Source organism: Anthonomus grandis, chromosome 1 (genome assembly GCF_022605725.1).
Source record: "Anthonomus grandis grandis chromosome 1, icAntGran1.3, whole genome shotgun sequence".
In the NCBI taxonomy this organism is placed as follows: Eukaryota; Metazoa; Arthropoda; class Insecta; order Coleoptera; family Curculionidae; genus Anthonomus; species Anthonomus grandis.
In genome coordinates, this window is record NC_065546.1 from 29,613,297 (window position 1) to 29,638,337 (window position 25,041).

The 25,041-nt window shown below is 34.2% G+C and overlaps 1 long non-coding RNA gene across 1 annotated transcript; it reads left to right on the top strand.

The window, feature by feature from the left end:
- Nucleotides 1-13,096: 13,096 nt before the first annotated feature.
- LOC126738735 (uncharacterized) lies at nt 13,097-14,855 on the top strand. Its single transcript, XR_007661429.1, has 4 exons — nt 13,097-13,470; nt 13,536-14,045; nt 14,098-14,329; nt 14,396-14,855. It is a non-coding gene; the product is annotated as an uncharacterized LOC126738735 (long non-coding RNA).
- Nucleotides 14,856-25,041: the final 10,186 nt, after the last annotated feature.

Here is a 25,041-nt window from a genome sequence, read left to right on the forward strand (position 1 = left end):
GTTATCACAAAAATTTTATTAAGAGATTTCAAATTGTGTATCCATCGTCAAACTTATTGGTGTAATCTGTTAGAGCCGTCATGTGTTTAAAATTATATATATATATATATATGGCGAATAATATGAAAATGGCGTTATAATAAGGTCGAGACGAGACATTACACCTAAAGATTAATTACAGACATTACACACAAATGACGAGAAATGACGAGTTACATCACGAGAGTATGACGTGAAAATGACCTCCTAATGTCTCAGACAAAATACGTCATATTGAACACGTCACTTTAACGTATTTTCATATAACGGAAAATGACGTCATTACTACGTAACATTTTGGGAACATGAACGAAAATTAAAAAAGTACATTTATAAATAAACGTATATATTTAGAAATATTTAACAAACATATTACGCAAAAAATTTATACAAAACTTCGATTAAAACAAAAAAATAAACAAAATATTAAAACATTCTAAACTCAAAAAAATGTACTTTCACATTTGCTTCTAAAGCAACTCCGCAAACATACCTGAACTAGGTACTGTACAACTCGAAAATAATGACGTTCAAATTAGATTTAAAATTCTTAAAACAAGCGTGAAATTCTATCATACAATAATTATTAATATTATAGGTATTACACCAAATATATACACTGAAAACTTGACAATAAATTTTGTTTTTTGTTTACCCCATTATACTATGTATAATAAGAATAGCAACACAACCTTTTTGCCTAAATGGTAAAACAAAGCATTTGCCAAAAATGTTATTAATTGACAAGATTTTAAAGTCTGACAAATTGTTTACAACAAAAATAGTTAAGTGGCTAGAGGGATAGGGGTATGAATATAAATCAGAATAGCTAATAAATTCTTTTCCAATAACATAAATGTTATTTTCATCTGCTTTTAAAATGTTATGTATTTCAACAAAGGCCTGATATACTTCTAAATAAATTGTTATACTATGGTTAAGACTTTACCACAACCGGAATCTGCTCTTAGGTTAGGAAAGCAAGGTGGTCTTTTTAGTTTTTTACTAGGCTCTTCATCCTCACTGGTAGAATCTGACAATCATCTCTTAGCTTCCTCCCACTTCTTTAATTTCTTTCTGGCCTTTTCCAGGTTGTCTAAATTAAATATACTTTATCACTAACAAAACATATGACAATAATTAAAAAACTAAATGTATTATCATGGTACAAACATTTTTTTTGTTGGTTTTGGGGAACAGGCAGAAAACTGTTCTCAGAAATATTTTTAAATACTTATTGAACACATATACTGATTTACTCATGCATACATAATAAATTATTAGGTTAACAAGTACACACCACAGTAAAAAAGCAATCTTTTGATAGGATACAACTTCCAAGGTTCATCAGTTTCTTCGGCATTAGTAAGAGATTTAATAAAAGGCCCTGAAGTTTTATAAGGGGGCCAAAACGTATGCCTCTTTGTAGGAGTGAGCCATTTTGAGTGAACCAGAGCTATTTCACTATATTCGAGAAATTCTACACCTGCGTAAGCCTCCATATTCACTACAAATAGAAATAGAATATTTTAACAGAAACCACTTTTTGCTTTTATGATATTGTTTGGTTGTGGTTTTCTTGCCAATAAGAAACCCTTATTATAACCCCCCTTAGAATATCGGGTTCTATATATTATAGAAAAGAAAAAAAATTACATTTATCTAAATTTAAACTTATTCTTATTAGAATATTCATATTTTCTTGAATACCCCACTATTGATTTCAAGTAATTTACTAGTCAACTTTAATCAATATCAGTTATTGTTATATACTTGATTAACACTAAAATTTAAGTTATATTATACCATAATAATATTATAAGAGATCATAGACTGGGCGTTAAAGCAGGGAAAAAATAAGCTAGTGCAAAACCATAAAAGATGAAAGGTTATTACAAAAATAAAAACTTACCTTCGTTAGTTACACTTATATCAGAACAACGCAAACAACTGAAAATTTTAACCTCAAACCAACAAAACGCCCGGAAAGAACAAAAAAAATCCTTTATGTAGTTCAGTTCAGAGATCTATTAGAATCTTTGATGTGTCCCGAATAGTCCGTGTGCCGGTGTTGCTTATATTGTCACATAACATGCATATTTAAATCGAAAAATTTTATGTGGAATGTCATAAAGTAATATTCTAAGCGATATTTAATCATTTTATTAAATAAATAAGTGTTTTAAGCATTTTTTAAAGAATTTATACATTTGATTCGTAAAATTTGACTACATGCGCCCGCGTACTATTTTGTTAGACGCCTGACCCTAGTCACAGCCACTCAAGCGTTAAAAGTTGCACAGGTCCGGCCTTAGAATGTATTTGTATTTAAAACTTTATTTTTCGGGATTTTTGGGTTTAGTTTTATTAAGTTAGAAATTCAGGATAGTTGATAGCAAAATAATATTTAATTTAAATATAAGATTTAAGTACGTAAAATGAGTTTAACCAAAAATTTTAAATTAATAAGTTTAGTTTTTAGCGCCATCAGTGGGGTGTTTATAACAAGTGATGAGAGAATAGGTGGTACGAATTACTTAGGCCCATTTATTCTGTGGATTAAGGCATTAAATATTTTCTTTTCGACACAAAAGGGTAAAATGTTTTGGTTTGTCTTCAAATTTTATATATTTCCTTTTTTTGGGCATTGAGATTTATTTTTACTTGGTGGTGATTATTAATGGGGATTTTGGCTGCCATATTCAATGTCCTTTATTATTGTTTTTTTTTTAATTAATACATATTATGATATATTATTATAATAATATACTCATGAAAACCCCTCATCTCTATATTTAGTACCAACTTCTTTTGAAAAAAAGTAATAATGTAGTCAGAAAAGTGGAAGTATATTTTTTAAAATAAACTTTTACATTAAAAATCTAGCTGTCTATATTTTATGCGTTTAAAAGACACACGTTTTACTCATAAAAAAACACATCCTGTGATCCTGTCATGTCTTTACATCTTGAATGTAATATTTATTAATTTGTTTGCCTCGTATTTAGTTATTATGCATATTAGGAGAGATAAGATAAAAATTAACAAAAGTAAATGCTTATACTAGAAACTAAAAATCTTTTACAAAACACTAAATTTTAAGTATACTGGATCCTAAAACTACAGTGAGGATACTAAATACTTCTACAAAAAAGTCGATACTAACTACAAATTTAACCACTCTTTTGAATCTGGCCCAAAAAGTTAATACGATTTTCTAAATTCTGTTTTTTTACCATTGTTCTTTAGCAGTTTCTTTCATTAAGGTAGGAAACAGTTTCCTTGTTGCCGCCATGGAATCCAACTTCATCTCGCACATCAGCATATGGATACTAAAGCATTACATTATATATACTTTATTGTGTCACTAAAGGACAAACAGGGGCAGTAAGCTGAAAAAAACAAAACTTTAAACTTGTTTAATTAATAAAAATAGGGTTTTCTTACTATGACAAAAGAGGGACTTTTTTCCAGAGGATGGAGGAAGAAGCAGTCTGTATTGTGTCGCTGAAGGACAACAGGGGCAGTTAGCTGTAAAAAACCAACATTTTAAGCTTGTTTAATTAATAAAAATTTGTTTTTCTTACTATGGCAAAAAACGGACTTTTTCCTAGAGAATGGAAATCATACATAATGTATCATACCAGGTTTCGGCCAAATAATATGTGGATCTTTCTTTCTCCCAAAATTTTTTAATTTTCCTCAAATATTCTATACACCACCTGACAATTCCATTACAGCAGCTCAGGTTTGTTAATCATCTTAAGCTTAAATCCAAGTTCTATCAGGTATCTCCGCAAGGTTGAGACAGAAATGTTTTTCCCTTGCCGATAAGGTGTCTCTATGGTCAGAACCTCATTATTTTTGTATTTAGAATACACACCTTTCCTTAGCAATTTGGCAATATCCGTGTCAAGTCCCTTTGATTGTCCTGCATCTTTCCTTTTTATTCTGCCTTTAATCCTTTTTTTTACAGGCATATTGTACAATAGGAAACCCCTGTTAAAAACGCTGTTTTTTGCAAAGTACTATAATCAGTTGTGAACTGAGGATCATTCCTTAGATTGTTATAGATATTTAGATAAATTTGTTTGGCGTCTGTACTTAAACAATTACGTTTTAAAACTGCTTGATTTTCCTCTGTAGCTTCTACTTCCCTTGCTTCTTTTTGCTTCCTCAACATTAGAAAATGAACTATCAGAACTATGTAAGTCCAGATCACTCTTATTGTTTTCATCACAAATGTTATTGTCTTTCTTGTACACCCACGGTCTTCATAAGTCCGCACAAACACTTTCCTCTTCATTTACCAAATTTTCCTGCCTATTTTCCCAGGGTCGAAACATTTTAAGGTCTTTAGTTTTAATACCAAAACAAACCCACAAATGCAAATAAAAAAAACACAGTTCCTCACAGTAAAAACTGCAAAAAATTTAGACGAATACAGGCCAAATTCTAAATTCTTTCCTTTCATAAACGTGTAAAAAGCATAACCGGCAAAACACATCAAATAATAACCTCACATGACCCCCCTCCCAACTATTAAAGGTGATAGACCCATGCTTAAAGATCTCTTTAAAAACACGTCGAAAGTAATAGAAAAACAGCACAAAAATTTATTTGGGTACGGCCCCGTAATTCTCAAAATCAGTGGGATAGAGAGAGATACACAATCACTTACACAGCCTAAAGTACCCAAGTAACAATTTAGGTTCTAAAAAGGTTATAAATAACTCCTAGAACCTGTTTAAGAAAAATTATTGATTATGCCATTAAGCACAAACAAAGTTATTTATTAGCCCGCATAACCTCCTGTAGTAAAAAAAGGCCCAGCCCTAAAGAGGTTGTCGTTGCCAATAGGCCCTGGCCAATTTGAAACCAGATCGCATATCACAGAACCTATATAGCTAATAGAAATAACCTTTATCGAACCCGAAGATGCCTAAAAGTAACCTGTGTAGAACCTGAAAGCTTTTACGCCTACCTGTTTAGCAAAGTCCTTTTAGACTTTTAGGTGGTTATATAGTTTGGCCTGTTCGCCGGCTTTTGGCATTTCAGATACATATTGAAGTATTAAAATTTTGCCATAGTTTTAAATATGATACAGCCAGGGTAAAAATAAGACAACGCCAAAATAAAAAGCAATTGCGACATTTTCAGTAAGTATGACTTTATTTTAGAAAAAAATATATTATACTGGAATAGATGACTGATTTTCATTGCGCACACCAGTTTCTTGAAAAAGTTGGGTGTAATTTAACTGTAAAACACGCGCGCCTTTGATATCTTAGAAATTAAACATTATTCAGTGCCAATAAAAAAATAAAAAATTAATATATTTTTATTTCTGAGATGCTTTAGTGATAATATGTACTTAAATGCACCAGTGTCTTTATATATTATCTAAATTGTTTACATATTACATTATTTTTGCCTGTATTTGAATAGCTTATAAGAATGGAAGAATTACATTTTTTCTTCAAAATGGACGCCTAGCAGGGTATGCTTTTAAGCTGCTATAATAACTTAAGTAAGTACCAAAAGCTATGTCGTAGGACAAAAGGCTTAAAAAAATGCCAGTGGGTTTTAAAAAAAGCTAAAACAGGGCTAACTAGCATCTTCCAGGACTTATAGGCCAGTTTTAATAACCAATTAGCTGGCAAAGTCTGGGCGAATTTCAATAAATGGCTTTTAGGCATTTAGTAGGATCTATTGGCATTATTTATTACTACGCGGGATTTCTTGAGTCTTCTTTACTGCAATTCAGTTAGCGTTTGGTTTTGGTGGTTCCAGTTACTGTGAAAATAAAAGTGTGTTTTTTTATCGTTCAAATTGCATACAGGGCTGTATTTAGGTACATAAAAAGGTAAGTTCATTTTAGTTCATATAATAAAGATAGGCAAAGCCATTTTGATAAAGATAAATACAGATTGTTGCAAGTTTAGAGGTTATGAGTACCAAATCATTTTTCTCTTAAAACACCCATGCAATATTTCAATTCAAAGTATATTAGCACCACAAAAAAATTGAAATATAATGATTGTAATATTGTATATATTTCCAATAAATTAATACGATGTGAATCCCCGAAAATCAACACTGTCAGATGTTATTTGCTGCCAACAATCGACGACAACCAACCTAATGCGAGGCGATCCGGTGTTGCCATGTCTTGTTGCTAAAGGACCGTTTATACTTAATATTAACGCTAACGCTATGGGATCGTTTAAATTTTTGAGTAACGTTCGGATTCATGCTTATTTGTGCTGTTGAGAATAAACGTCACGAATAAGTCGTGAACATTCACAAAACTAGTCATAACAAATTACATTTTTTATTTAATTTTACTCTTTTTTAATGGGTTTTGACTTTTTAAAGTTAAAAAAAAAAAGCTTCAACAATAAAGGTAATTTATGTTTAGATTTATATTCTTTATAAATTTTGGATTTTTTTATTAGTAAATTTAATAAATACAAAAATGTAATACATATAAAAAGCAGATTTTTAAATATTTAAAACTTAAAAATTGTATAGTATTGGACTTCATATTTTGGCACAGATTTACAGAATACTGTAAAAAATTCTGTAAATCTGTGATTTTGGTATGTTTTTGGTTACTGTGAGCAATCATACCTACTTTAATCCTTGTATTAACACTACATTTTTGTCTTTCCATAATATATACCAATTATCATTGGCTTACATGACATTTCATTGACATTGAACAGTATGGGCCAAAATTCGTATTTCGAGGAGTTGAAAATCGGCAATCCGTCGATGTTAAAATTTATAGAAATATTTTGGTTTTTTTCTATGTTATGATATATTTCTTGCAAGCACTTAGTTAATCCATTATGCCAATATTGACCTCCCGCAATATCCCGTAAATTTATTTTACATGGAGTAGCCAAAAAAGTTCTAGGGTCCTTCGGAAACTTGACCTCTGTATTTTTACTTAAAATTTTTAAAAGATCTTTAATGGCAACGTGTCTAATATTATATTTTAGTGCCCAATCTTTTAAATCTTGACTAAAATCAAATTTCTTAAAGTCATCAATTTCATCATCTTCATTCCAATCCATCGATGAACTTGGTTGTTCTGAAGCCGGTTTTTCTGTTAAGCCACTGGTACTGGCATCGTGAATATCTGATTCTAGAGGATCAGGTTCAATGCCAAGACCGCCATCAGTTAAATAACGAGAATTATCTTCTTCCGGTGTATCTATTGCAAACTAAATTTTTTTTTTACGTTATAAACTACCAAAATTGTCAATATTTTATTTGTCATATTTACCTGACCAGTTGTAATTCGTTGGAAATTTCGCTTCACTTTTCTTTCAAAATTACAACTTCTTACAATTTTGTGCCAAGACATCTCTGTATTCTAAGAATAAATGACATAGGATTTAATCGTCGCGACTGTCCGCAAACTGTGTTTTATTGTGACTAGTTGGTTAAACCTTATCCCATAAAGTTATCTTATTATCCATATGACTTTTAGCAAGTCCTTTAGGTGTTAAAAAAATGCTATATTTTCCGGAATAGGCCGTATAAAGTGCCAAATAGTTAGGCAATTGATTTAAGACCATATGGTTCTGAATAGGTAATTTTAATGCTAAAATCTATATTGGAATTTTGATTGCCAAATTAATGCTGAAATATAACCTCTCCAAAACCTTATTATCTCAAACAATTAGATTTTTAATTTACCTAAGGTTCCTAGTTCCTATTAGCACAACATTTAACCTAAATAGTTCTATCAAGCAAGCCAATGACTATTGCAGAACCTTGGTGCAGCTAAAAGGCAACTTTAAAAACCAACTGCTTGAGAAAATGTTACTTGGGTAGGAATCCCCAGAAGGCAGGTGTTTTATCTTTGTTTAATAGACTGGCTAAAAAGAGGTGACAAGTCTGTGAGTGCTAGAAGTGTTTAAAATATTTTGTAAAATGCTTGGATTTTAGTCCACGGTCAATTTGTTGATATTATTTTCTTTCTAAAAATTGACATTTTCGAAAAAAAATAAAAAATAGTATAAAACATGGGGTTTTACCTATATTTAAAATGATTTCATAGATAAACAATATAAAATTTTGCCATTTAAACATGTATATCATGCGACAATAAATATGACATAGGCGCACGGACTAGTTAGTGCGGCATCTGCGACACATCAAAGATTCTAATAGATCTCTGAACTTGATTTTACTGATGAACACGCTGTCAATGACAAGGGACAAGACATGTATGGCCAACACCACGAAAAAAAAACTTTAAAAAATTAAAAAACGAACTCATGATGGTATTGATTCGGCCGAATTGCACTAATTAGTAATTTGGTTAGATGTTACTTCTAAACCTAAATTATGTTCTTAAATAATTCATCTTTCCTATCACCATATCATTGCAATAAATATATTTTAATTGATTATAAAAAAAGTTACAAATATGTACGCATGTACTCAAGTCATGGCGTGCTTAGTTTCTCGCCTAGGCTGTTCGATTGGTTCAGTGGCTTAGCTTGTAGAATTGCATTCTAAGAGTCTTGGGTTCAAACCCCCACAATAGCAATATTTCTTGTAATTTTTTAAGAAGGGAATAAAAATAGTTGAGCCAAATAAATAAACAATTGCATGTCTTAGTAAATTTTGCTGAAAAATTTTCGCCGCAAAAAGAGCTTTGAATTTTTTTTTTAACATAATATGCGTAATAGTTTATTTGTACCTAATGTAAAACAATTAATTTCATAAAGTTTTATGATAGGTAAAAATGACAAAAAACGTCGTCAAAATATCGCAATTTAAAGTACGTCACTCTGACGTTATTTACTTGACGTCATTATCTCGTGTCTTTTTAGTGATTTTTAGACCATTGACGAGTGGTCACGGATTATCACAATTTAATGACGTTAATCTGACGAGATCTTTCTAGCTGGGATATATATATAATAATAATAATAATAATAATAATAATGCTTATTTTCAAATGCAATATAACAAAAGAAATACAAGTAAATTTAATAAACATCGGCAATAAATACATAATGCCCCCAAATACAATAAATACATACAGCCCTCAGGAGCTAGTACGCTGTGCGAGGACTTGTTGGTATTTTTTTCGCCTTAATATAAACCTAAATTGCAAAACAAAACAAACAATCTAAACTATGAGTCTATTGCAATTGTAATGCTATTTGCAATGCATAAAAATTAATTAAAACTCATAAAACTAATCAAAACAAAAAAAAATCAAACAATTCAACAAAACATTTTTATAACAGGATTACCAAACTTAAGACCTACTGTATTTTGTAGTCCTTTGAAAAACTGTTATTACGGTACTGCACCAAAGCAAGACACAGATCAAGATTAAAATTAAAGGGCCATATAAGTATATATATATTATATTTTCCTTATTCGTAAGTAATGTGTAGGTTATGAAGTTTAATTTATTATTTCTTATTGAGACATGAGGAATTATTGTATAACAAATTTAATAGTCTAAAAATAATTTCATTTCATTTTAGCGCCCTTTTTTTCAATCACATATCCGGGACATTATAATTCGGAATCACCCAATGCTTGGTTTTGTTTTTAGTCTGAAAAAAATTTATTTCTCTGAGTATAGTTCTACAATGTGGTCACCAAACCATAAGAATAATTATATGAATAAAATGGTCATGTTCAGCGAAAATTTTTAAAATTTCTTTCATATAAATGTGACGGAGTGTATTCACAAATTCATTTTTCATACAAGCGCCTTTTAGAAAGGTTTTTCTTTATTAGTCCTAAGGAAAGGCGAAGATCTGCTGATTTGCAATTTTTATTTAAACTTATTAATAAAATTGATTCATCCGATTTATTGCAGCATATAAATCTTCATCTGCTCCGCATATCATCTAGAAACTCTGAAACTTTTTATCTATCTAGACATAGAACGAATATTTGGAAATTCTCTTCAATATATAGACCCTGAAGCATTTTTAATTCTGTTCAGTATCAATGTGACGTATTTAACTACAATTTGTCCGAACTTAAAAGAGTAGGTACACTTTTTGTATATAGTTGCCATAAATTTATTTTTCCGTGTAATATTATAGGCAACTGTTATTATTGATATTGCTTGCTTTTGTTTTTCTTTAGAATATAGTTTATGTAGTGTTGTATTTTGTTTTATGCTACTTAATAATTGGAATTTTTTTAGCGGTTTACATAAAATAAAATAAAATTAAATTAAATACCGAATCAAAAAGATAATAAAACCCATGTAGAACATAAATAAATAAATACTTAACGTTTAGTTTTCCTTTCGCAGCGAATAAAATGAACAAAAAAAGCCGAAATCTAATTATCGTATACACGCACAATAACATACAAAAGGGGGAAAATATGTGCCATAATGCCCGTGACCGTCGTACGTCACGTGTGTCTCTCACCCACAAGGCAGTTAATTTCCCGACATATCATACTAAAACCAATAAAAGCCCAATTTTCGTGCGGTTTATGCTATAGCAGCCCTCCTTCACCCGTCGCTCCTGATAACGGGCCTAAAAGACGGCTTAAGCCTCGTAAATCTTGGTCTATAATTCATTAAGCTTTCGAAATTACATAGAGCGGTGCATGCCTCTCGTTGCTCACTATTTGTCAGCTTTATTGTATACGAATGGGCGTCAGTGGTGGGTATACGAAATTTTTTAGCTATTAATTCAATGTACCATCGTAACAAAATTATGTTTCTCGTCTATATAAAGCATTACTGCATGAGAATATAAATATGTTAAAGTGGCTAAGTTCTAGCTGAAATTTTATAGAGGGGCTTATAAGCCCCTCTATAAAATTTCATTATAACTTTCATTCCATTATAACTTTAAATATGCTAATTATTATTCTTCATTAATTGTTAAGGTTTACGTTAATTAAAATACTTGAATCGTTTTTTGACAGAAAAAAGTCACGTTGTTGTCAACTACTAACTAACGCCGTCAAATAAGCCCTCCACTTTCTTTACACATTAAGTGCATTTCTTAAATAAAGAAGTGGTTCACGATGGACTTGTTCATTTAATTCAGGTATAAAAAATACAGTTCACAAATAACCCTTGCTGTTCCCAGCAGCAGAGACACAACACAATTTGGTGATCCAGCAGCGTAGCAGCAACAAAACATTTTTTGGTCGCATCGAGCGGATTTCAAGATTTTCCGGCGATACAAGTACAATTTGGGAGGTCAGTAGCCACAACAGGTGAAGACAAATACCAAGGCCGCTACAACGTCAACTCACAAGACAAAGGGACAATTTACCCATAAGTATCCTTTTTAAACAAAACCAGGGATTGGAGGTAAGCCTTTATTCATCACTTGGTCAATCACGGGAAAAGAAGTGCTCCTGTAATATCGGATTGCAGTTCAAGCTGAGTGGCTTCGCCCGCATTAATGTATTGAACAATAGTCAGTAATTAGTGTTAAAAGAGGCATTAATACTTATTAATCGCATTTCAAGTCATATATTACGTAATCAAGTGTCGTCATAGTCATCGTCGTCGTTCATACCCACTACTGTGTTCCAGAACCACATGTATTCATAATGAAGTGTTATTTTAGAATTTAGTGTACATAATTACAATCAGCTACTGTGCTACATTCATATTTACATTATATTTATCTTATCTCATATAGGCTAAATCTTAGCATATACAATTAGAATTTGTAAAGAAGTTCTAATAGTACAATTCTGTCAAATTAGCAAATTTGTGTCAGAGTACAAAATACATACCTTTGTAATTCATTTGGATCCTCAAGGGCTGCTCATTTTTCACACCTCTTATATTTCTTTGGGAAATTGAACACATTTTTAAACTAAAACAAACCTTTTACCCATACCAATTTTACCAATACCGTCAAGTTTTTCATAATGGCACCAAGAAAAGGAGCAAAGGGTAAAAACGAGTTAGATGAAGATAAACCACTACCCCGAATTTAAAATCCAGTAAGAAAGAGGGGTATGATTAATTCAAAATTATCACGTTTATTAAACTATTTTAATTCTTCAAAGAAAGTGCTAATCCATCAACAATTCTTGAAATTGAATTGAGGTTGAAAGAAATAGAAACAAAATTGCCTACAGAGTTTTTAGAGATTCATTTTGAACCCGAAGTTTTAGATCCTGATAATTTCACTGAACAGGACCTAAATAATTTTGAAACTTTATATTTTAAAACAATTGCTGATTTTAAACAATTTCTTTCAAATAAAACAGCTTCAAGTGATCAACAAGTTATACACGATGAATCCATTCATTCTTTACCAACCCATATTACATCCTTACAACGTCAGGTCTCTGTTAAAAGGCAAAACACAAAATTGAATTGCCTAAGTTTTCTGGCCAATATGATAAGTGGCTAGAATTCAGGGATTTGTACACTTCTCTAGTTCACAAAAATAATTGCCTTGAGCCAATCGAAAAATTTCAATATTTAAAGGCTACACTAGAGGGTGCGGCAGCCCAATCAATCCAGGCTATTAACATCACAAATGAAAACTATGATTTAGCATGGGACATTCTTAGTCGAACATTTGAAAACAAAAAATTAATAGTGCATAATCACATTAAATCCTTATTCAATATTTATAAGACCGGATTCCGGAAACAATCTTGGTATACCAGCTTTTTAGAAATTCCGGAAGGTGGTGTTTATTTACACTTCTTTATAAAGGAGTTTCAGCGGGAATAAATCTATTCAGTATGGGAAAACTATGCATAGGAACGTAAATTTTTGGACAACATAGCAACAAATAATACCACATGATATTATGCTAAAATAAGTTAAAAGAATAATATTGAAAAAAATACAGCAACATATTAATTGTGTTCATAAAGGAACTAAAAATTAAAGTTTATATAAGACTATCGGTTAGCAGTTTATTCGAGTATAAATAAATAGCTAATTAAATTATGCCAATTTTAATAATAAGTTGGCTTTGCATTTGTTTAAAAAACAAAAAGGCCGGTGACAACTCTGTAACAGCTGCTTAAAAGTTTTCGGTGGTCCTATAAATTTAGTTATTTATTTCGATCAGAGTTTATTCTTTGACTTTAATTTAAAATGCGTCTGTCTTTGCAAGAGTCGGTAAATGTTATCAAAATTTTTTATGAACGTTTTGAAAATGCTACTATAGCTGCAAGGCTGTATGCTCAAGGTTTTCCTCAAAACCGGCGTCTGAGTAGAGGCATATTTTTTCATTTGGCCCGTCGTTTTCGGACAACAGGTAGTGTAGTCCATCCAACCTACCGTAGACAAGGTCGCAGGAGAACGAAGGAAAACATAATAAATTGTTTGGCCTATGTAGAATTTGATCTGCACTTAAGCATCAGAACTATTTCAGGCGATTTAGGCATACCTCGTTCTGTAGTTCACAGAATTTTGCAGGAACACAGGTATAACACAATTTTTCAAAAATAAGTGCCTAGATACTTACTTAATTTAATTTTTTTGCATATAGATTTCATCCATTCCATATAGTACTCCACCAGGCATTAAATCTAGAAGACTATGACAGAAGACTAGATTATTGTCATTGGATGGAGAATATGTTGCTCGAAAATCCAAATTTTCTCAACGAAATTTTATGGACAGACGAAGCAACGTTCAATAGTGACGGAGGAGTTAACAGACATAATATGCACTATTGATCTGAAACTAACCCTCGTTGGATGCGCGAGATCCAGCATCAGGGAAGGTGGAGTGTTAATGTCTGATGTGGTGTAATAGGATCTCAGGTTATAGGTCCATTTTTATTTGATGAGAGCCTAACTGGAGAACGATATCTTCGATTTTTAAGAAATAAGCTCCCAGCATTATTAGAAGAGGTGCCTCTGGTTATAAGAGCCAAAATGTTTTTACAACATGACGGAAGCCCGGCTCATTTCGCGGTAAAAGTGCGAACGTTCCTTAATTAGCGGTACCTTGATCGTTGGATTGGCAGAGGTAGCTTTTTCCCTTGGCCGGCAAGGTAATTATATCGTTATAGAAACATTATTAGACTACATTGCATATACTTGCAGATCGCCAGATTTAACCTGCCTTGACTTTTATTTATGGGGTAGAATAAAAGCCATTGTATTTTCTTCGATTCCTACCAATAGAGAAAATATGAAACAGCGAATAGAGGGCGCTATTCGGAGTTTACCAGCCGCAGAAATAGAGGCAGCCGTGGAATCAACCCGACGAAGAGTTCAAAATTGTATAGAACAAGACGGACGACAATTCGAACACCTCGGCAGGCATTAGATTAGTGTAGGAATTAAAATAATATTATTTTTTATTCCATTTAAAATAAGCAAGATTATTATTTTTTTTCAGTTTAATCGGTACCAAGTGCCAAAACTATCAAAATATTTTTGTCGTGTTACAATGACGCGTCGACGTTGATAAATATTTAAAACGTTCCTATGCATAGTTTTCATAGTTTTCCCATAAACATTGATTTATTACCTGATTTATTACCAATGAAACATCCTGTATAAAGAAGTGTATAAATAAACGCCACCTTCCGGAATTTCTAAAAAGCTGGTATACCAAGATTGTTTCTCTACACAAAGATTCATTTAGACACCAGTTTTTTTAACTCGGCTGGTAAATAGAACTTAACGACCATATTTGATGTTTTCACTTTCTAATGAACACATTTTTTTTGTAACTTTAGTTAGAGACGTGATATCATAATGCGGTTTTTACTAAATTATTAAGCTTTGTTCTCCGCTCTTAATACCGTAAAAAAGCACAGATGGTTGCATTTGAGTTTCTTAAAATAATCAGTCGAATAGCGTAAGTTAGAAGTAGATGCCCCCTAGCGGGTTTTAGGAAAATGTTCTAATAATATCTTTTTGGTAGAAAAATAAAGCAATAAAAAAGCTTTTAAATAAAAGTTGTTTTAAAAAAATCGGTGCAGCCAAAGCCTACTTCTTACCATTTTTCTCATTTAAGATAGAATATCTCCCCACCACTTTATTTGACATTTGACAGAAATGGTTGTCAAAACATTTTTGTCAGGAATACTTTGTAAATTATTTCGATAATATTTTGGGATGCAAGTTATTAAAGGTTTTTTGGAAAAAATAGACTTTATGAAGTTTTTAAGTAGCTAGAACGCCCTCTAGCGGTTGACCAATGAACTTTAAAATAATTTCCAGCTATTTTTTTTGGGCCACTATTATACTAATTTTTTTTTCAACGCTCTACGATTATTGGGGCCTGAGATACAGCCGAGGAACATTCTTAATGGGACACCCTGTACAATAGTAGAAACATTGCCTTGATTTGTTTTAAAATCAATCTTCTTCAAAGAATCTGTAAATAAGAATGACAGTTGTATATGCAGTGTCATAATTTTTTAAGGAAAACTCTAACCTGTTGGTAATTTTAAAGATGGTATTGCAGTTTTTAAAAGGACATTATTAGTACCAAAATCTTTTGGTTGAAAATGTATACCACAGATTCTATTACTGAGGTAAATCTTTTCTGGCGTTTTTTTCCAAAAGGGCGTTATTACCGGATAGTTTTACCCATTCAATGAATCTTGGATAATCATTTACAGGGTTTAGAAACTTACGCTGGCTAATTTTAGCAGGACCACAGTCCTTCACTGAACAATACTGTCCAGGCATGGTAACTAAAAAGAAAAAAATGTATATAAAAAGTTGTAAATGATAAACATCTTCATAAATATAACAATTAAAACAACGACAACGTTTGAATTAGTAACAAAAACCTGATTCTTGCTGTAATTAGAAGTATTAGAACCCAGTTTTAGTTTTTAATTAGAGTTAGCAAAAACCCCTTTTTTTTTTTTAAAAGCCTGCGCCACTTAGTTATTTTAGGTTTTTCTGGGTTTTTTCAAATGCTTTTGTTAATTTGAGATATTGTTTCTGCTCACCATTATTTATTTAAAATTCAAACTTCAGGTACAGGTATTTTTGGTATTAAGTTACAGTAGTACCATCATATTATATTCTTGGGCGAAAATTACATGAATGAAGTACTAACAACAAAACAATTAAGGAAAAAACAGAAGTAAACATTAAATGGATTCTACCTCTGGTTCTTTACAAGCCGTCTGCCATTAGGAAAATAAGAGGACCATAGAGAAAATAAGACTTTTATTAATTTTCTCTGTGCCGTCTACGTATTAGAATTAAATATAAATTTCTTAACTTACCACTACTAGCACAATATCACTAAAATGAAGAACAAAAAAAGTCGATAATTACAAATAAAGCATCTCGAAAACCACAATAAAAACAATCACCAACCACCATCAAACACGCAAATCGCAAGAAAAATAAAAACTAAAATGGTTGACCTTTCTTTATAAATCATTAAATATCATTACCTGCATTATCGTGTTATGCAACCCACTCTGCATGTAATACCGTTGCTGCCATCTGTTGGCGAGGCGCGCAATTATTTTCGTGAAATTAGAGTTTATTAAGGAGTGCCCAGACCCTGGGAAAAACCCATCAAAGGCATCAAATAATAATAACCTCGCATGGCCCCCCTATCAACTATTAAAGGTGATAGACCCATTCAACAACTATTTTAAAGGCGATAGACCCATCCTTAAAGTTCTCTTTAAAAACACGTCGAAAGTAATACAAAAACAGCCCAAACATTTATTTGGGTACGGCCCCGTAATTCTCAATATCAGTGAGATAGAGAGAGATACACAATCACTTGCACAGCCTTAAGAATCGCCATAACGCAAGTGTTTTATCTTTGTTTAATAGACTGGCTAAAAGAGGTAACAAGTCTGTGAGTGCTGGAAGTGTTTAAAATATTTTGTAACATGCCTGGATCAACAAGGGGAACCACCTCCGACAACAGTTCGGAGGTTGATAGACCATCAAAGATTGGAAAACCTTATAATAGGCTGTGACGCCAATGCTCACCACACTATCTGGGGAAGCACTGGAACAAACAAACGAGGCGAATCATTCTTAAATTAGTGGGCTGCCTCCGGTCTAAATATACTTAATGTGGGGGAGGAACCGACCTTCGTCAACATACTCCGCAGAGAAGTAATTGATCTAACCATTGGCAAGGGACGCATCTGCGACCTCGTTAAAAAATGGCATGTATCTGACGAACCAAGTTTGTCCGATCACAGGTACATAAGATTCGATCTAGAATCTATGGATACAAATCCGGAGACCTACAGGAACGCCAGGAAAACGGACTGGGACCTCTTCAATGAGATACTAGGACGCGAACTGGAGAACTGTCCAACGGAGGCAAAAGACAATGTAGAGCTCGAAGTGCTGACAGAGTCAGTCACTGAGGCTACTAAAGTTGCTTTTGAAAATTCATGTCCACTTAGCAAACCGCGTCAAGCAGGGAACACCTCATGGTGGAACCAAGAATTGGGCGAGCTAAGGAAGACAGTAAGAAAGCTTTTTAACAGAGCCAAAAGAACTGGCGAGTGGAATTTATACAGACAACACTTAACCAGGTACAATGATGCTATAAAAAGAGCAAAGAAAGAAGGGTGGAGGAAGCTATGCCGGGACCTAACAGAGACACCAGCATATGCTAGACTAGACCACAAGGCAATATCCAAAGGGCCACGACAAACCCTAGGCTCTTGTCTAAAACCCGATGGAGAATATACGACAACCGAGAAAGAAACGCTTGGCTTAATGCTGAACACGCACTTTCCGGGATCGAAAATTCTCCACCAACCAGAACATTAAACCCAGGACCCAACTCCTATCATTCCGAACAGAGGCAAAAGGGAACACTGGGAACTAGCAAAAAAGGTAGTAACCTACCAGAAGGTTAAATGGGCGATAAATTCCTTCAAACCATTTAAATCTCCCGGAATGGATGGCATAATGCCAGTCATGTTACAGCGGGGGTAGCGAACTGCTGCTGCCTGCACTATGTAAAATAATGCGGGCAAGTCTAGCCACGGCGCATATACCAGAGAGTTGGAGGGAAGCAAAGGTAGTATTTCTACCAAAGACGGGACGCGACTCCTATGCGAAACCTAAATCCTTCCGACCAATCTGCCTTACATCATTCCTCCTAAAAACAGAGGAAAAGCTCATAGAAAGGCATATCAGGGACAATGTATTACAGGTCAACCCTCTACATCGACACCAGTATGCCTACCAAACAGGTAAATCTTGCGAATCAGCGATTCACCAGATAACCCAGAGGGTCGAACAATCTCTGAACAACAAAGAGATCGCCCTAGGAGCTTTCTTAGACATTGAGGGAGCATTCGACAATACATCATATGACTCAATCAACCGTGCGATAGCAGCACGAGGAATACATCCCATGATTGGCGGCTGGATAACCCAAATGCTAAATCATAGGAAAGTAGCAGCAAATCTCAACAGCACAACGGTTAAGGCCAAAGTGTGCAGGGGAACACCGCAAGGGGGCGTACTGTCACCGCTGCTGTGGAACCTTGTATCGGACAGCTTGCTGACACGACTGGAGAGGCAGCTTATCCTCGCTATAGGATATGCTGACGATATAGTCATCCTTACACGAGGGGGTAGTCAGGCTTATGTATTCGAAAAAATGCAAAGAGCCCTGACTACTGTCGAGCACTGGTGTGAGGAAGAATAACTAAGGGTAAATCCTACAAAAACTACTCTGGTTTCCTTTACCAAAAGAAGGAAACTAGAGCCCATTAGAAACATAAAATTTTATGGAGAAAATCTGCGACTTGAAGACGAGGTCAAATATCTAGGTATAAAAAAGTCATACCCTGGATAAAAAACTCAGCTTCAAGAAACATGTAATCCAGGCTACAAATAAAGCCACGAAAACTCTTATGTACTGTAAGAGAATGTTCGGTAGATCATGGGGACTGTCACCAAAAATGGTACACTGGATGTACACGACAATGGTTAGACCCATCATTACATACGCAGCACCTATATGGTGGCATGCGGCAGAAAAGAGGACTGTAATACAGATACTCAACAAAACACAACGACTAACATGTCTGGGCATAACAGGAGCGATGTCAACAACGCCGACTGCTGCCCTAGAGAACCTGATAGGACTAAGCCCGCTACACTTAGTGGTACGGGCTGAAGCTATAACGGGGGCGAAAAGACTGCTGTCAAATGGCGCAACAATCCTATCGAAAGATGGGCACAATGCCTTATTTGACAAGATACAGAACCTTCGGCGCCTGGCCCTAAGAACAGACAGAACCAAGGTCCCATACCTAGACAAACCTTTTGTCATCAAAGAGAAAAGGGGACCACTGGACGCAGAAGCGGACAGGCTCAGGCAAAGAGGTTACTCAGTATGGTACACGGCAACCAAACGATCCAAGATCGGGGTAGCTGTGGGCATGGTGGAGGACGAACAACAGGGCAGACAACTTATGCTAAACCTGGGCCTCGAAACAACAAATTTACAGGCAAGCATAATAGGAATACGAACCTGTGTCCAACTGATGAGAGAAGGGCTGCCAAGAGGCAAAACCTTCGCAATTTTCACAGGAGACCAGGCTGCAACACTTGCACTACAACAGTTTGAGACTAAGTCAAGGACGATGCAAAGCTGCTGGGAGGATCTCAGGAACCTCGCCGAAGCGCAAAATAGGACAGAGATAATCCTAGCAGAGAATATGGGCAACAATAAGGCTGCAAGAAGGGCTATCCAACTTGCAACCCAGGGAGCCAGCAACAGCCTGGTAGGCCCTGAACCAACATGTTGTGTCAGCGATAAGACCTGGAAGAGGGAAATCGGCAACTGGCTAACAAACCAGAACAAATTCTACTGGGAGCAGCTGCCAAAGATGGAACAATCCAAACAACTTATAGGCAGCACACCCTTCAAGAAGGGTGAGAACATTTACAGGCCATGCACCCAGCAGGAAACACCTGCATACGCTAGGGAAATCAGTTACCTCGCTATGTAGGGGATGCAATAAGGAGGACGAAACAACTCTTCACATACTGTGCTTCTGTGAAGCATTTAATCAAACCAGGGCAACATTCCTGGGGGAAGAGAAACCCTCACCAGAGGGTATAAGAAATCTACCACTGGGCACAATCCTGAAGAATTTCTCCACCGACCCCAAAAAAAAAAAAAAATAAAATAAAAAAACATGCCTGGATTTTAGTCCGCGGTCAATTTTTTGATATTATTTTCTTGTGATATTATTTTCTTTCTAAAAATTGACATTTTTGAAAGAAAAATAAAAAATAGTATAAAAGATGGAGTTTACGTATATTTAAAATGATTTCATAGATAAACAATATAAAATTTTGCAATTTAAACATGTATGTCATGCGACAACAAATACGACATAGGCGCATGGACTAGTTAGTCCGGCATCTGCGACACATCAAAGATTCTAATAGATCTCTGAACTGGACTTTAGGATAACAATGCCTCCTTATCGGACTGCTACGTTTCAGCGCTCATTTCCTTTTAATGCCATTAAGCTATAGAAAATTGCTTAATATACAACTCTTTGCCTGTAAATTTAATAAGATCTAATGAAAATCGTTTAAACGGACGTTTAAGCAGTATCTATTAACCTGTGATATGAAATCATCTGGAGTATGTACTTTTTTTGTAATCATCTGTCGTTCTTTTCTTTTTATTACTGTTTAGTTTGAGTCATCCGGAACGCTCTGTACAGAGCGTTTAACATTATACAGGTAAAATAGAGTGTAATCTAAATTTAATGAATATTGGTTTGTAATGATTTTGTTGATATTTTTCATTATGCTTTGTATCTTAATGTGGTATGTGCTAAATAAAGAAATAAATAAACCTCGCTTAGACCTTACTGTTTAATCAAAAAATGGTCAGACTTATGATTTATTAAAAAAAAGAGTTATTTTTAAATTTTTTTGATTTTTTAGCCAAATTTTCTTAACTTTTAATAAAGATTATTAGTACATGGTTGATGTTGAAATTTCTGAATAACCAACGTAGGAAATAGAATTAATAACATGGTGGAAATGTCATCTCCTATGTATCTTTTAATATATCCTATTCACGTTTTTTTCATCTTTTTATCAAAATGTAAGGGGCCTAAGATCTAAAACTCATGATTTCAAGTGCAATTTACTTTCCAACAACTTTAATTGTATCTTTCTAACAGAAACCTGGTTGAATACTGATGTTTTTTGATTCCGAACTATTCGATGGTTACCATATTTTTCGACGAGACCGAGAACAGACTGGGAGCGTGAAAAGTGATGGAGGTGGATGTTTAATTGCTGTGTCAGACAAGAATATACTCTTGTGAGACGTTCAGAGTGGGAAAGTGATGCAGAGGATGTCTGGGTTACGATTTACTTTAAGAATGGCGGTAAAGCCTTTTTGCCTTTCACCTGTGGATAAACTTAATTGCAAGAATAACAATAATGTCCATAATTATAAAAAAGGTGATTACGATGGTCTAAATTTGCATTTTGATAATTTTGATTGGGAATATATTTTTAAAGATCATAACATAAATTTATGTATAAGTAAATTCTATGAAATTGTAAACCATGCAATAAATAATTTTCCACTTTATTTTAGTAGAAAAACTATTGATAACATTTTGCAAAAGAATTGAGCTCATAAAAAATGGAAAAGATCAAATTCTGAAATTTATTATCGCGTATTTAGTGAGTTACGTCGACAAAGTAAAACAATGATACATTCGGATTATGTTAGTTATTTAAAATCTGTTGATAATGATATTTCAAAGAATAAAAAGAAATTCTGGCAGTTAATCTCGGTTAACAATAAAAGTAGTGGGATACCCAATTCTATAGACGAGGGCGGGTCAATGAGTCCGTGACTTTTTGAATTTCCTGCCCTTTAATGGAAATGGCAACTCTGTTCCTGTCAACAGAGAACTGTCAGTTGACGCCTGTCAAAATTTGAACAAGCTGCGTCATTTAGTTTGTGTTTGACAGCTGTTGATAGAAGACTACCACTCGTTTTGAGAAGAAAATGGAAAAAAGTGAATTTCGTGTGCTCATTAAGCATTATTTTTTACGGAAAAAACCATCACTCAAACCAAGGCTAAGCTTGATAAATATTATGGGGACTCTGCACCATCCATTTCCATGGTAAAGAAGTGGTTTACTGAATTTCGATGTGGCCGTACAAGCACGGAAGATGCCGAACGTTCTGCCCAGTCGAGGTCTCTACATCCAAAACAATCGAAAAAATTCACGATATGGTTTTAACCGATCGGAGATTAAAAGTGAGAGAGATTGTGGAAGCCATAGGCATCTCACATGGTTCAGTAGTTTCAATTTTAAATGATCATTTGGGTATGAGAAAGCTTTCCGCAAGATGGGTGCCGCGTTTGCTCACAATCGACCACAAACGCAACAGTGTGACAATTTCCCAGGAGTGTTTGGCGTTAATTAACCGCAATATGGACGAATTTTTGTTTCGTCACCGTGGATGAAACGTGACACCACAACACGCCGGAGACCAAACAGCAGTCAAAACAGTGGATTTCTCGGAGTGAATCGGCGCCCAAGAAGGCAAAGGTGGGTTTGTCAGCCAATAAAGTCATGGCGACCGTTTTTTGGGATGCACGCGGTATAATCCACATTTACTATCTTCAAAAGGGGAAAACAATCAATGGAGAATATTATACCAACTCATTGGATAGATTCAATGAGGAACTTAAAGAAAAAAGACCACATTTGGCAAAAAAAAAATTTCTTTTCCATCAGGACAATGCAAGGGTCCACACATGTGCAGTTTCCATGGCAAAAATCCATGAATTAGGTTACGAATTACTTCCTCATCCGCCCTATTCTCCAGATTTAGCCCCCAGTGACTATTTCCTATTCCCAAACTTAAAGAAATGGCTCGGCGGAAAGAGATTTGACTCCAACGGCGAAATCATCTCTCAAACAAATGCCTATTTTGATGACCACGACAAATCATATTTTTGCGAAAGGATAAAAAAATTGGAGAAACATTGGACTAAGTATATAGAACTCAAAGGAGACTATGTTGAAAAATAAAATAACTTTTTATATAAAAACCCGTCTTTTTCCAAAAAGTCACGGACTTATTGACCCGCTCTCGTACTTTGATCAGAAAGCTGCTCGGGGACCTCAGGTCAGCCAACTATTCTCAGATTTTTGTAGGGAAGCTTTTCAACCCTACGTACAGTCAGTAAATCATAATAATTCACCCATATTTGATGCAATTATTCCTAATGCATTCTTTTTAAATTCAGAGGAAGTATGGAGAGCTCTGTCCGACTTGGACGAGAGTAAGGGTGGCGGGCCTGATGGTATACCGTCTTTTTTTGTAAAAAAATGTGCACAGTCGCTATATAAACCATTGTCTATTATTTATAACTTATCTCTTAAGCAATGTGTGTTCCCTTGCAAGTGGAAGATGGCTAATGTGGTGCCAATTTATAAAAGTGGTGTCAAATCTAGTGTGAAAAATTATAGACCAATAAGTAAACTTGATATCTTCGGTAAAATTTTTGAATCATTAGTTCTTAATAAATTGATACATTTTCTAAAACCTTTAATTATCGATGAGCAGCACGGTTTTTTTTCCAAACGATCAATTGATTCCAACTTACTTGTTTACTCGGAATATATACTCTGTTCAATGGATTGTCAGACGCAGGTAGACTCTGTGTACACCGACTTCAGCAAAGCATTTGACAAAATTGATCATAACACTTTATTACAGAAACTTGCTGGAGTGGGAGTTCATGGAGAGCTCCTGCGGTGGTTGGCGTCGTACATTTTTAATCGATCCCAGTATCTCACTGTACATGGCCACCAGTCCTCCACGTATCCAGTTACCTCAGGCGTACCTCAAGCTTCCCACTTGGGGCCCTTCCTATTTATAATCTATTTAAATGATCTTATAAAATATTTTACCTTCTCCAAAATATTATTTTATGGAGACGATATTAAGATTTTTGCTTCCATTAATAATCTCGGTGATTGCTTTCTCTTACAAAATGATTTGGACAGATTTTATGAGTATTGTCAGAGAACTTTACCTTAATTATGATAAATGCGCATTTATTAGTTTTACACGTAATACTAACCTATTTCAAGTCGACTATAATTTTAATGGAATTCTACTTAAGAGGACTGATCAAGTGAGGGATCTGGGTGTCATATATGGGTGTCATATATGATATTGTCGCACCGGGGGTTGGCCCGGTCTAGGACCAGGCCGTGTGACGGTTACATACATTGTATGTAACTGGGACCTTAAGGTACGCTTTAGCATTGAAACAAAATATATAGTTTACTAAATACCTTGTATTAACAGCAAAATATAATTATAACGATTTAAGTGGAGTTACCCAAATAAAAGAGCTAATTTGACAAGAGATAAACTAAGATCGACATAACAGGATTAATAATTTAAGTACATGGGAATATGTAGCGAATTCTATAATTAAAGTGAAAGTAATGTTACGTAACTTAATAAAGTGACAATAATTGTGATCTTCTTCGATATGATAAAATGTTGTACTTACATTATTATTATTCTTGGAGCAAACATTTCACAAAGCTTTTCCGCACTGCTTTCGGTTACCTCTTCTTGCCCGAGACCCGGTCGTAACTCTGCCAAATTTCGTTCGTCGTACCCTGGTGTTAATTTTCTTTGTCAGCAGAATTTCCGGTTTTTTCCAAACCATCGTTCTGTCGACAAAGTACTTTTGCAATCTTTTTACGATGGAAATGACTTGGTTATTTCATCATGCAATCAGGAAATTGTTACTTACACAATTTGTGGGTAAATGACCTGGTATACCGAACGAATATTTTTAAGTGATTTTTATATTAATAAAATAAAATTTAAAATGTTTTTTAATGAATTATCTTCGTTTGACATATCCCCCGGGCATAGAAAAGCTGGCCTCCAGCTTTATTGTTAACAATCGAAATCATGATCGAAGAAGACCCAGAAGAAAAAAAAATTTACAATTAGTAAGATCAGAACAACGATGTACCTAA